The sequence below is a fragment of the Liolophura sinensis genome, chromosome 9, assembly GCF_032854445.1.
Source record: "Liolophura sinensis isolate JHLJ2023 chromosome 9, CUHK_Ljap_v2, whole genome shotgun sequence".
Lineage (NCBI taxonomy): Eukaryota > Metazoa > Mollusca > Polyplacophora > Chitonida > Chitonidae > Liolophura > Liolophura sinensis.
The window spans coordinates 26,597,347-26,613,313 of NC_088303.1; positions in this window are offsets into that span (position 1 = coordinate 26,597,347).

Below are 15,967 nucleotides of genomic sequence, written 5' to 3' on the forward strand. Positions count from 1 at the left end.
GCTTAAGTTTTCCCTTCCATTTCCTCCGCCCATACATAGGCGTTAGTTTTCCCTTCCATTTCATACGTCCCATACTTGGGCGTTAGTTTTCCCTTCCATTTCCTCCTCCCAGTGCATCGGCGTTAGTTTTCCTGTCCATTTCCTCCGCCCGGTGCATGGGCGTTAGTTTTCCCTTCCGTTTCATCCGCCCCATACATCGGCGTTAGTTTTCCCTTCCATTTCCTAGGCCCCATACATCGACCTTAGTTTCCCTTCCATTTCCTCTGTCCATGCATCGGCGTTAGTTTTCCCTTCCATTTCTTCCGCTCCAAACATGGGCGTTAGTTTTCCAGACCATTTCCTCCGCCGGGAAGATGGGCGTTAGTTCTCCCGCCCCCTCCCACACCTTTTTCCTTCGCCCCCTGCATGGGCGGTAGTTTTCCCTTCATTTTCCTCTCTGCCCCGTACATGGGCGTTAGTTTTCCCGTCCATTTCCTCCGCCCCACCCATCGGCGTTAGTTTCCCTTCCATTTCCTCTGCACCATACATCGGCGTTAGATTCCATATCTTCCCCCCCCCCCCCCCGACACACACACACATCGGCGTTAGTTTTCCCTCCCATTTCTTAGGGCAGCTCACTTCATCGCTATCTGTACATGAGCATCTGTCCAGGAAAAAAGGCTCTGAAATGTCACCAGTTAATGTGACACAGCAGATCAATACTTAAAAAGTTCAGTGATATCGTTTGAAATCCGATGGCGATGCGACTGGGTTGCTTGTCATGTAAGATGAATGATTGCTTGCGCAGATTTATACCTGAGTGAATAACAGCATGTTTGCAATGGATTCTCTCTAAGGTTACTCGGCCATTCCTTGGCTTCATACTCAATCATTGTCTTTGACAACGTTTTGATCTGGGAAGAGCTCGTTCTCTTTTCTACAGACTAAAATCGCCTTATGGCCAATGAGAGCTTACGTGGAACAGACTCAGGACGTTTCTGTCAAGCCAAAATGAAGACATAAGAATCTAAGTCATTTGGTTTGATGTTTTAATTATATTCCGCCTAAGTACAGCTTTTTTTTTACAGAAACTATTTGACACCACATTCTTTTGATCGCATGAAATTGATATATGGGTTAACTCCACGGGTGATAATACAGATTCTATTTAGTATCAGCTGAAACCTCTTCGTTCCATCGTTTTTTGGCCGATAGACTGTCGATTTTTTCGTCTACAACCAGATCTAATCGACAATCTGGACAGTAAGAGACGATTTAATTTTTCGATCTAATATTTAATCCATCCCTTTGGCAAGACTTACAACATGGCTCTCCCTGCCGGCGATCGATAGACTTCATTCCCGTCTGAGCTTCCCCTGTTCGTGAAAACGACATGTCTCAAAATATATTAGACCTGTATAAATTGAATAATAAATGAATGAATGACGTCTTTCTAGACATTATTTTCACTATGGGATTATATATACCAGCGGTGAGACCTTGTACCAGGTCAATAAGCTATACACATGCTACCACAAAGAGGTTTAATCCCACTAATTGACTCATGTACATATGTAAATAGTATACCAACGCACTGCTATTATGTAACCAAAATATTCATGTGCTAAAAAAAAATAAATAAAACACTGATTTGATGGGCCACGATATCCGCCAGGAAAGTGGTCCTAAAACCAGTAATTAAAAAAAAAATTGTACCAGGTAGTTCTGCACGTGTATAGCGTTGTATAACTCGACAGTTATGATCTATAACCGTCTATATATATACTAGCTCTGGAATCCCATCAAGTCGCAGTTTATACTGACCACGGCATAATGAGTCGGAACATAAGAGATCACCTTATAAGAAGGTTTAAGTGTGAGATGAGATACTGGACATAATGACCCACGCAATCAATCACATTAAACAAATCAGTGGCGTTGAGCTGGGGGGGGGGGGGGAGTTAGGCACCCAAGGCACCCCTACTTTTCAAGAGGTGAGGACCCAGAAATACTAACACACCACCCCCACCCCCACCCGCCCACAACTTTTTGAACCTTGAGGAAACAAAAAGTATATATACTGTAGCGCATCTTTCTAAAGTTTTTTGTTCTTCCATATTTATTTGTAATAATATGACCCACAAAAAGAATAGATGAAATCATTATTTCTTAATCAAACAGATTAAGTGTCTACATAGTTGGTTTTAGAATTTTATACAATTTAGAGTCAGATTCTCTATGGTTTTCGCAAACGTGAAGAAAGAAAGTATTTCAAATTTATATTGAAAATTCTGAAATTCTTTACTTTCTGTCGATCAAAAGTTTTACAACGCCTTTTACGTCGTGAAAACATTTCCCCCAAAGACATCTGTGGCTGTGGTATAAAAGCTGTGGCGGCAATGTTATACTTGGAGCCACCACTCCTAAATTTTTTGTCAGTTTTCTGTTCCGTACTCTTTTAGATCCCGTGCCCCAAGGCAAAAATTAACTTTGAATAGCTGAAATCTCCAATGCGACCCCTGGACCCTCGCCCAGTGTGCTCGGTTAGACTTTTCTACAGCCCCCACCCGCCTGTTTTCATATCTTTAAATCTTTTTTTTAGCAATGCATGTAACTTTTTACGGATGTGTACTCTTTTAACACATGTCTCCGTGGCCCAACTTTGAACACTCTCATCTACGGCAGTGTAACGTCGCGAAAATTCCCGGGCCTAGGTGTACCCTGGACTCTCTCGTAATCGATCGTGATAGTTTCCCAAATGCCCTCTCACCCTCTCCCTCCACTATCAATTTCCTTGCCTGGCCACAGCAGATGATGTTGCAAGGGATACCAGGCATAATGACCCACTCAGTAAACTGAGTAAATTCACAGTAAACTGCGACCAAATATACGAGGTGGTCTTATAAGAAGCTTTAATTGTGAGATGAAACACCCGGCATGACGTCTAACACCAGCACGGTGTCTTGCGGCCAGACAGAACTTGAGTGGTCCCTGACCAAATACCTCCTCGGGACTGTCCTCAAGGTTTTCCACACGAGACCAACTGCACCGTTTGTCTAAAAAATTCTCTTCGCTTATTCAAATATGTCTTGCTGTTATTACATGTCATTTATTTATCACGGAAAGAGACACTTCACAAGTCGATCTAAGTTTTCATTAGCCTTCACATGTGAAAAGAAACCCGGTCTTCGAAATGTACCCCTGAGCTATATAAAATCAATGGAGATTCCACAGTTGATGAGCAAAATTGCTCTTTGATTGATTTTAGCCATGTTATGTATAATTTCCATCTAAACCCCATTTTCGGCTTTGCCTCGCATAAAGTCAGAGCTTCATATACCACAATACGTGTTTAGTCAATATACATCCAAACAAACATCGTTTAACTTTGATGTTTCAGTCGCTTGTCGACCCTACACACCTAAACAATACCATGTCTGTGATCTATTAATCGAATAATATATCACAGACAAATTTAAACAAATTAAGCAAGTTTTTGAATTTTCATTGTCATGAGAATTTGTCATATTATAGCTTCTTTAGATGACAGTCCCTTAATTTATGACGGAAGGAATAAAATAAATACCTCAGGGTAGGTCATCTTCAAACGCTTAAAACACACCGCATCACGAAAAAGTATCGACGGGGAGATCCATTCTTCCACAAAGCTAGAAAATGTCTAGCTTTTACCACAACTTCACTAAGCTGAAAACAAGAACGTATTCTACGAAGATAACAGCCCCCGTCTCCAGACGGAAAGCTTCGCTGACAGCAGAGAAAAAAGTGAAAAGACCTCTGTGGAAGATGTTCAAGACCTGGAATAGGTACATCTTCAAAAAATATGCCCCACATGTATTACAGCGTACTTAGCAGCATACATGGAAACTTTTCGTGAAAACATGAAGACCGTGCTTACGATCCGAAACAAATGTCTACGACAAACGTGGTTACATTCTACCTTTTTGAAACCGTTTGCCGCCGCACCAGTGCGATTGAATTTAGCTCAAATCCACTCTTAGGACGTCCAATAGATGTGTACTTTTTGTCACAACAATCAGTCTGGCCTAAAAGCTCAATAATTGATCGGTCGTGTCCCCTCACCATCTTTGATTTCGCTCCGTCTATAGTGCAACACTTCTGTGACAGAGACGGCACGGCAGATTACGTGACAAATCGGTTATACGGATTCTGAGCCAATTCAATTGTGCCGATAAAAATACGCACATCGAACTTCATCGAGATTTTAACGTCCGGAGGATTTTCTTTTCAATTTTCAAGAGATTTTGAGATGCTGGTGCGATACCTTTACTCCTTGTTTTATAGCAGGGTATATGTTGCAACAAACATGGAGTTGCATGTACTTAAAACATAATCAACAGTTCAAGACGCCAGGGTATAAGCTGCTTAATTTATGACTGAACAATGGTAATGAAATAAAACTAAGACTTTCTAACGTGTTGGACGGGACAGGTTAAGATTACTTGACTATAGGACTGCCGTTTGTTGACTGACCAGTGGGATCTCTTTCGGGCGAGTTCAGACGGAATAGTGATGTAATGGATATCGTTTTGGCTCTCCCTGAGTTGACGACCCACGGTGTTATTGCTCAATGTTATGAACACTAGAGGTTCAATTTCGAGCAACTTTTATCTGCAGCGGCATAAACTATAAACTTTTCTATATTTGATAAAATGAATGTGTTTCACTTCTAAGGTTAGATTTAGGTAAATTCCATACACTGTGCAACATGTAATGCGTACTACTACAAAAATAGTTATTCTGAAAGTTATGGTAACGAACAAACGGAAAACACTTGTGACGTCATTGCTGCCCAAATCTATATATGGCCCATAAATATTACCTTAACTATGGCAAGCCAAACGCTGCAAGATTTAAAAACAATAAAAAACCAGAGTTGCAATCAGCTTTGCGGATTCCAAACGGATGGTTTTTGGATTCCACTTCAGTACAGAGCAGTTTGCTACATGACATTGTTGTAACAGTCGATCAGCAACACAATGATTCTGGTATATTAAAGGATACATTAAAACGAAGAACATAGAGTATGGTTTTAAGGAAAATAAAGAGGGGTTTTGCCAAAAAAAAAAAAAACAGACAAAAACGTTTTATTTTTGAGGCATATATTATAGTCTCTAATAAGCCCTTTATTTTCTGCATATTTTCCTTCAATGGTCGGAAATAGTCGGAAATGACGCCATTGATGATTATTCTGGGAACGCCATAATGTTTTATCGTCCGAGCAAAAAACAACAGTTTTCTAGCTTTCAGCTTGTAAACCTAATGTGGAAAAACACATGCCGGAAAAAAGGCATATATAAAAAATTTTATATATCCACGTTCGCTGGATTTATAAAGAAAACCACAGATATGCTTCATGGTACATCTTTCCTCAACCTGTATTTTTACAATGACCAAAAAGGCGAACTTCACCACAAGAGGAATAATTTCACTCTTGACATTGTGAATTACCACTACTTGGATAGCATTATTCCGGACGGTATATCTCGCTTTGTGTAATTTGTTAGACCATGTGTGTTATGTGACGATTTCCGCCAACACCACAAATTAATACTGCATTACTAGTGTGTCAAGGTTATTCCATCAAACACCCTCACTCCAAGTTGCTTAAGTTTTACAATGATCACAATTCTCTTGTAAGTAACTATGGACAGAGCGTCCAGAATCTCTGGCAATCTGCTTTAAGATTATGTCTAAATCCGCTTAACACTTAATTAAAACGCAGCTGATATACATAGTTTATAATTGACAACTTATATACATGCACGGTACTATTGAGTATCTATTTTGCCCATTCGCACAGAACATTCAGTGTGCCTTTCCAACATTACTGAAAACTGTTAGCTGCTTCTCGTCCCATGATTCAGTCCTAACTTCGTACATTAAATAATTTCTTAGTTACTTCAAGATTAAATGTTTTAAATATAAAAGACGGAATATTTTGGAACGGTTTGTGACGGTGGATGACTGACGGAAGCTATGTATTTTTTGTTGGCATCTCCTTTAGACATGTGGAGATTTCCTGACACTCTAAGGCTAGGTTTTATTTACTTTTTTGTTTGATTGGTTTAATATTCTACTCAAAAACATTTCACTAGTACGGCGGCGGACAGATTATTGACAGGCCTGCGGCTTCTAATATAGCAGGTCAGGCGAACTCCGGATAATTGTGATGTCGTCTAGATGTGTGGTGTATCTAAACGGGTTCTTGATGAACGAGTGGATCCACCTTTGTCCTGCCAAGCCCCCATCATCATTCGAAAAGCCAGTTCACACACCCTCTGTTTGTTTGGCACAAACAAAAAAATAACAGCCGTTGATAAAATGATTTTATTGAAAGATTTCTGTTCTGTTTTACGGGGTCTCTTTATGTTGAGGCCGAATTTATTTTAAATCCTGCACATGCCTAGGCATTTTACCTTTATAATATCTTAGCCCTCACAAATTTCGTGAGTGTATGGTGACCTATGACATACTTCCGGTCAGGTTGGGATCTATGGCTATCAGCCTAAAATTTATTCTCTTTCTACTCCAATGAGAATCGGGTTTACATTTCACATTTCTCACCTCGCCTTCTCCAGTTTGCCTGTACGTTGCCCATTAGTTATCAAAAAGTGCCATATTTTCTCATTTTTTTTGTTCCTGTAGGTGTTCGTGACACAAATAGTTAATGGCTTTAGCACGTCGTGTCCTGGTAAATCACCAGTTGAATTATCCCTGCTTGCACTATTGGATTTTTCTCCGTTGCTTTTGTGAAAAACATGAAGGACTTGCCTTCCCCCAAATTCAGATGTGTCAGTTTTAGCTCCAACACCTGACACCGAATATTAAGGGTCCATGTATTTGTTCGTCGCGCTGAAATCTTCTGATATTTGGTGTTTACACTCTCATAGTGCCTAACAGTGGACCTATTTAGAAAAGAGAAGACGAGCCACGTGATGGCTGAGGGCGAAACCCCCTTCTTTACCGTAACTTGTTGCCTTCGTTTTTCAGTGATTTATTAACTAACTGAGGTAAAATAACAAGGGGTTATATTTCCAGCCAACACACTGTCGTTGGTGTTCTGATTTATTTATTTATTTGATTGGTGTTTTACGTCGTACTCAAGCATATTTCACTTATACGACGGCGGTCAGCATTATGGTGGGTGGAAACCAGGCAGAGCCCGGGGGAAACCCACGACCATCCGCAGGTTTCGTTGGCGTTCTGGTTTTACTCTCTATGTTGTACGTCTTTAACTATATCACTACACGTGTGTTACATTTCACACTGGTGTTTCCGTGATTTCTTACATCTATATTTCCGTGACATGTTACACCTGTGTCTTCGAGACTTGTTACAGTCGTGAAATCGTTAAAATCACACACAGCATATAATGTCGCCGCGAATAGTTACACCTGTGTCTCTGTGACTTGCTACACCAGTGTCTCTTTGACGTGTTACTTCAGTGCTTTCGCCATTTGTTAAACCTGTGTCTCCGAGACTTGCTATACTCGCGAATCCGTTAAAAGTCACATGCACTACACGATGTTCTCCGCGAATTGTTACACCAGTGTCTCCTTGACTTGTTACACCAGTGTCTCCGAGATTTGTTATTTTCGTGCCTTCGTGACTTGTCCATTTGACCTATTACGCCGGTGTCTCTTTGACTTCTTCACTTGTTACACCAGTGTCTCGAGATTTATTATTTTCGTGCCTTCATGACTTGCCCCTTTGACCTATTACGCCGGTGTATCTTTGACTTCTTGAAATGACACCAGTGTCTCGAGATTTGTTATTTTCGTGCCTTCATGACTTGCCCCTTTGACCTATTACGCCGGTGTATCTTTGACTTCTTGATTTGTTTCACCAGTGTCTCCCTGACTTGTTACTTTCGTGCTTTCGCCACTTGTTACGCCAATGTCTCCGTGACTTATTACGCCAATGTGTCTGTTACTTACTACGCCATTGTCTCCCCGTACTTATTACGTCAGTGTTTCTATCTGCAATCTTCTCTCCAGACCCACAGCACGGATCAAACTGAGGCTCATCATGACTCATGTGACGTCAGGCAGTGACAGATTTTGGAAATTTAAGGTTACATCTATGCAGTTAGATATAGTGTGAATCTAGTTTCATTTTAGTTTCTTGTGGTTTCATTTTTTCTCTTATATATACTTCTCCTAAAAATGCAATAAAACCAGAAAAATTGCGATTTTTCACATTTCACATGGGACCCATTGCTGATGAGAAACTTAAAATTCTCTAACAGGTTGAACAAATATTGCTTTTCATTTTAGTAGCCTATTTTCTGCTTGGGATAATGTTGGCGTAAAGTGCGTTTTAAAACTTGTGACATTTTACATCAACTTCAACAGTGATTTATTTATTTGATTTTGACGTTTTACACCGTAATCAAGAATATTTCACTTATACGACGCCGAGCAGCGTTATGGTGGGAGGGAACCGGGCAGAGCCCGGTGGAGACCCACGACCACTGGCAGACTTCAACAGTGACAATTGTTAGCTAACAGATGTCTGTGGCGGCAGGCTACCAGTAACCATTTGTCTCCGAAGCTTCACTGAGCTAAAAAAAAAGATCAAAAATCTTATTCCTGGGTACCTCACGCTATGTTTAGGTATAAAACACCCAGCTTACCGGTAACAATATGAAATTTTATTAGACTAGTATTGAAATATTATCGGTCATCGTAGTCGGGCTTGTATCCTCAGTTGGCCACTGGTATCTCTGTGAGTAACTTAACATTGAACTATTATTATCCGATTTTGTGTGTCCTGTCTGTAAGAAAAAAAAACAAAAATGACAGTACAGTACAATTCACGATACAATGACAATAAAGGCTTAGTGATTAATAACTTTATTCCTCTTAAGTAATAAGTTCACCACATAGAACTGATCAAAATCAGTAAAAGGGCCGATTTCTCTTGAACTTTGTACAATTCTTAACGTACATGTACATACATGTAAGAGCGTATACTAAGGACAGGCTTAGCTCAGTTTTCTACATTGTTCAACGGCGTAAATTACCAGCCAAATAAGTATATAAATCCGTACGCAGTCTTTGTTTACAGTATCTAGTTGTACTTTACAATGCCAAATTGTGATCGAACAAAATTCTCCTTACGCATGTCGTACGTTTATTGCATCATGATTTAATTAAACTGCTCGTTATACATTTGTTCTTAATTATTTCCTGTTTATTGGCCTGATAATACCATCCCTTAATATGCACCTTTATCGCCACATCCAAACTAGATGGTCCCGTTTTTTTCACTTTCATCCCGCTAATTGCTCTCAGTGGTGGCTATTAAAGCGATCCATTTCTCTCCTATCTTCAGATGCCTTAGATTTTGCTGTTCACTTCAGGGAGAGAAAATGCTGGCATATAATAAAATATTCAGAGATCGCCGTAAATGAAAGACAATTGAAGTCGTTTTGCTACGTTTTCGAACTACAGTTTTCATCGGGCATTTTGTGGAGAGCAAAGAAAATCAGGACACACTGTAACTATGTGTTACATGTGCAAGCGTGTCAAGAAATTAAACAATAAAGCAAAGCTGTCTTCTCGCACAAAAGGAGACAGGTTGGGAGATTTTTTTGGAGCAGACGGAAAAAAATGCCCCCCAAAAAAACTCAAAATAAAAAAAAAAAGAAAAAGAAAAACTCCCACCCGATCTCTATTATGTGCCAGTTTTTCTTTTCTTTCGGGGGTCTGCTTAAAAAAGGAAACCACCATGTCACGTTTACGGTTCCGTAGTACGGCTCCATATGGCGACGATATCGAGGGTTTGTATGAAATTAATGTATGAGTTCTGACATCTAATACCGGCCTGTGCTGGCCACCTGGGCAACGGACTAATTGATGAATGTTGAACAAATCAGAATTTATTTCCTCTTCACTAAATCTCTTGATTTATTTTCTTTTTGCAAATTAATTTAAGACCAAAATGACACACTGGTAAACTAGTGTAAGGCATATGTCATATGAGGGATAAAAACAGCTGCACGGTTTGGTAGCGTGAATACGCGGTGAAAATACTAAGGACCCAGTTCAAAGTTGAACCCCAGCTGGTACTTAACGTGAGTGAGTTAGTATGCGGATTTCGTAACACCTACCAAACAAATCGGTGCAACGTAGGTTAAAATCGTCCAACATTTAAGTCCAAAAAGCCTGACGAAGAAAAGCAATGGCCCGCTGTTTAGCCTGCAAAGGTGAATAAAATAGTAACTATATATACCGTAAAAATGTAATTTATTTTGCGATATCTTTGTAGTAGATTGCATTATGTTCAGTGGCCACGACTTTCCACGGGACCGGTACCGTAGACTGGTACCGTAGGGGGGCGTTGCACGATGCACAATGAAGGTGTACCAGCAGAAAGAAGTCTTTAGGGTCATGGAGTTATCCAACGAGAGAACTCCCTAGACGACTCGGTCACCAAGAACACAAACACACACTGAAATATCCTAGGTATCTACGTGATCTAGAAAGGGTCCAGAAAGAAATCAAACATGCTCAATGAACAATCCGTCTTGCCACTAAAAGCTCCATATTGTCGATATGTACATTCGTATGCTAGCCGTCAACCAAGATGGACGGTCAAGGTCAATAATACCCAGGCAAATTCCCAAACGACGTTTAACACAAACCACCAAAGAACTAATAAAGTATATGAACTTATTTAGGATGAAATCATGCAAAGAACGATGCCTTCCTAATAAACAATTCATAGTATAAATTATCTACTTTCCATGATCATATTTCACAGCTTCCCTCTCTGCCATTGGTAGAATTTGTGTCAGACATTTGAAATCATCAATGCATTATTTCCATGGAATAATCACAAAATAGCTCAAGACACGTCCACTGTATAACAAACAAATGGGTAGGAAAAGATGTTTTGCTAAGTTGCGAAAAGATGGAAACCAAGTAAGTATTGTGTTTATAGAATGTCATATTACAGAAGTCGTATTGTCTTAATAAATATTGCCCTGTCTGAGTTGTTTGCTATGCGTAAGTAAGGAAGCAACGTCAAAAAGTTTTTAGATTTTGGTCAGTAATCTCTGAAATTCAGTAAATTCTGAAGATTTTCAGAGAAAATATGTACACGTTATGACTATCAGTCTTAAAAGGTACATTAGTTTGTAAATCTGCTAACACTTACGTTTCCGACCCGGTATACAGTATACAAAAATGCAGTCAGAAAAAAAAGGTCAGTCCGAACCACAATCGTCCCCTTTTTACTCAAGAAGCCAACTTACAGTGAATATTTTGTCTAAATAATGATTGCTGGCTTTTGCTTTCACTTATTTGTGTCTACGCTAATTGATGAACTGTAACTATTTCCCTTATAAAGCCATATTAGGTTTAGTATGTTTTGGGTGAGGGAGATCAGCCAATGATGAAACAAAATTCGACCAGTCGTGAATGAGACATGTTCATACAAATAACTACATTCTAAAGGTAAGCGGACAAGGTATGGAGATTCAGATTAAACCATCTGAATTAAAGGTTATTAAACCAAAATCCATAACTTTTTCCAATCAGCAATATCACACTACGGAGCCGTTTTCAAAACAGTTAATGTTGTCTATATTTGTTTCTTTTTGTGGGTTTTTTTTTTTTCAACACGCCCTTGACATGATATAAATGTCAAGTCAGCTGTTTAAATGAATTTCCGTTCACCTTCACAGGAGAAGCCTGGCCAGCAAATGCCAGAGAGTTTTGTTTTGTTAGACGGGCTAAGTAAAACAAATGATAGCTGCAAATGCCTGATACAGCTTAATGGTATTGACTCTGACCCCCGAGATGAACGGGGTCACATGTGCCCATTATCAAGCTGGTGCGAAGTCTCATCAACAAACGCTAACACTGACGAATTACAAGGCGACTCGTGCTTTTGTGGGAAACAAGACACGACATAAAGCGAATTGCCGCACACAGTACTTTCCTTTGTTTACACACCCTTATACTTCTTCTGCACATTCCGATGTACTGATTGACAAATGAGTTATATGATATCAGGCTATCATTTTAGAACGCGTTTTATTGACAATAGGGGAGTTAAAAGTTCCAAACTCACCTATTGTAATGTCCTGCGCACATTGGCAATCCCGACAGCTTTGTACTGGTACCAGATATGTCTCCGTCGATTGCATATCTTGTTTAAACAAAAGCAACAGAATATTTTGTTTCTGGTGAACAGAGACTTTACGATTTAAATTTCGGTCGATTCTATGTCCGGATACAGCTTCCTCGATCCCTACATCGGGATATCTATATTTGGGGACGGTCATTTTCAACAAATCAGTGAGAACAAATGTTGTGCTAATACAGTCAAAATGGCGGATCATAGTGAACATTTAACATTGCTCAAATGATTTACGCGGGTGCACCTAATGACTCCTCATTGTCATGTGACTAAAAAATTGTTAAGTACGACGTTAAACCCCAAGCATACCTATATACAAATGATTTACATCTATCATATAATATAGTGCATGCCAATTAAGGAGTTGGCTGATGTTCGGCTAAACATGCTTACCATTATTTCTTTACAGAGGATTTCTTTACCGGAAATCCTAAAAAAGGAGAATCGAGGTGCCCATGTTTATTTTACTGCTTTGATATAATATACTATGTATTGTTCTTCTGATACCACGAATTACCAACGAACTAACCGTCTTTGAGTATAACCCACTGCGTTCTGCGAGCACCGAATTACTCTCTTGGAGCAAGGAACTGTTCCTCTGGTATCAACCATTGTGGTCTGACAGCAATAAACTGTTCATCTGGCATCATCCATTGTGGTCTGACAGCATTGAACTGTTCCTTTGGTATCACCCATTGTTGTTTGACAGCAATGAACTGCTCCTGTGGTATCATCCATTGTGGTCTGACAACATCGAACTGTTCCTATGACATCATTCATTGTGGTTTGAATGCAATGAACTGGCCCTTTGTTATGAAATTGTTCTTTTCTATTTTATCCAATGTGGTCTGATAACAGTAAGAAATTGAGTTCTGTGTGAAATACTTTTATCAGTATTATTAAAAACCATACTACTCACATGAAGCAATATTTCTTTATGGTTTCAAATTAGAGCCGTGAACCTGCTTTTATCGGTTTCATCCCTTTTTTTGTTGGCGTCCATCCTTACCCCTCGACCTTGCTGAGAAAGTCGCCTTAAAGTCGTGTGATTGGAGATACAAAAGAGCATATGGAGATTTACTACTTTATTAGGTTTATTTCGAAAATAAGTGTAACGTGCGCATCAACAGAATTTAGCTGAAAGAGGCTGTGTTCCATATAGTAGCCAAAAATGTCCAACTGGCAGACATGTAACCCAATGTCTGCTAAGACAGAATAAGACAACTGTTATAGTACGCGTAAAACTAATAATGTGTCTAATTTTACTCATTTTAATATAGTTAGAGAAGCACAGGTCTTGTTCCACCCTAGACAGATACATGCGCAGAAAATCGGTTTAACCCTCTATGCTTTGATAATGACTGACAATAACTTCCCAGGCACGACTGAAAATCATTTAAGGGGTTATTTGACACTTCCACCTGTGGAAGACACACTTAGCGCCGCCCTGTGACATCACCGCAGTGTTCCGGCGACCTCACGTTTCCCACGTGTCATTATTAGGTGTTTACGAGGATATATCGCCATGAAAATCAGACAGCTAATCATTGTGGATGAGAGTTGAGACGGAGAGCCCGACCATCGTTTATATGTAATCACTTCATCTGGATATGCCTGACGGACATATCGTGACACTTTATCACGATGTACCTGACGGCGACTTAGCGCGATTCCTGTCTGCTGGCATCACGCACCTATTCCAGCGGACTTGAACATCGATTCATGACATTTACGGGCATAGTCCCTCTGCTAAGTACAACAAATATCAATGTGGTCTAAAATTCAATTACTCCAGGTGACATTGTTCCTTATCGTTGCTTCCATCTCAATAATGGAATAAATAAAAAAAACCTGCTTAAAAATACCTCAAGAGCTGTAAATTTTATGGATGGAGGAAACGTGATATCCCACCCAGACAACTGCCGGCCGCTTCCGTTATGTATACCTGGGAAATTCGTTCATTTCTTTTGACAGTTAGATGTGTCTGTACAATTATCATTACCGAATTCATCCCACCTTCAAGGGTGATGCCAAGACGCCAGCAGAAGTGTCAGGACGTGAAGGTCATTATACGCTGTCCTTAGGGGCATTGATTGTCGCAATGAAGGTAACAAGACTAAGCACTTCTTACACTTTGCCGATTTGAGCGTCGAGTTGGTTGTAGAGTTCACCTCGCATCATTCATGTGGTACGTATGTCTACTCTGTATGAACTCGGGATGACCTGATGTCTCATATTAACTCATATTACACTCGGGGCAACTCGTATTAAACTGGAGTGCCAATATTTGCATCATGTTCTCTTCTACATAAAGATACAAAGCGAAACGCGTTACACACTCGAGAAATTCGTGCAGACCTCGCCAAAGAACCAAGGTGCAGCTCGTATAGAACTCGTATTGTAAGCCAGCTCGGCACGTATCGTATAAAACTCATAATCAAATCGTATTACATCGTCCTAGACTCAAGTAATTCTCATGCTGTGTTACTGGATATTTACATTCCATGCCGAGTTGTAGCAATCCGGAGATGTTTCAAGTCGGAAAAAAATCTACACCAAACTCGGCAAAGTCTGACTCTGGCTTGGTTACTTTGGGGTACGACATGCTACGACAGACCATCAAATTGTCACCATTACAGCAAGAATGAGCCAAAATTAGGCCTGTACCCAGACTACCTCTTGTTACTAGTATTTGATTTTTGATTGTTGTCTTACGCCGTACTCACTATTATTTCACTTATACGACGGCAACCAGCATTATTGTTGGAGGAAACCTGACAGTGCCTGGGACAAAACTACAACCATCCACAGGTTACTGGCAGACCTTCCCACGTGCAACCCGTAGAGGAAGCCAGCATGAGCATTGGTGATAGGCTCCTGTGTCATTGCGCGGCGTTCCCTTTCCGGCTCTAACAACCCACATGTCAGTCAGATCAAATGTCAGGATTAGTGGCAAAATGCGAATATGTCAAAAGATGATGTGAATTTAACCAGAGTATATTGTAATAAAAGCGTGCCAAGAACAAATGCGAATAAAAATCCCAATTTTCCCATTCCAGTGCAGGAGATCACCAAAGTGATATCACAAGGTTGGATGTTTAAGGCTTGTTTCGAGTGATAACCTTATTCCATCTTGATCCATATATTAAGTACGGAACTATATGTTTCCGCGTAGTCATACTTACAATACTAAGAGAGTTGCACAGTAGCATCAAGAAGTCAGTCGAGCGGGAGACTCGGAGTGAGCTGATTGCACTTATACTGGTATGTGGGGAACCTTCCATGTACTCTTATTGTATATCTGTCACAATACAGTGCTGAATCAAAAAACTTTATGATGTCTTGTCTCCGTACCTTCCTATGTGCTATCACATGAGAACCTGTAATCCACTGTCACATTTTGCGCTGAATTTATCGGGAGATTCTGAAGGGTTGATAATAACTTTAAATTAACTTACATTGGATAGGCCATTTCGGAAGACTGAAATAAGCTGACAGTCAACATAACGCTATGGCATTCGGGCTGTGTATCGCGGTGAGGTTGAAAATAAATATATATCGGTTTCTCTTTGTTACTATATGTAATTGTGTTTGAAGAAATAATTTAAGTTAAATCATCTGTTGATGATTTCATTTTGTCTGAGCATTTGTTCAAAATAGTGATTTTGATTGTGCATGACCCATCCAGGTTTTACAGGGTGATAAACAAGTGCATGTGCTCTTTTGTTAAAGCATTGCAACCCTCGGCAGGATTTCACGCATAATTCAACAAAAATTCGTGCTACTTACAAATAGA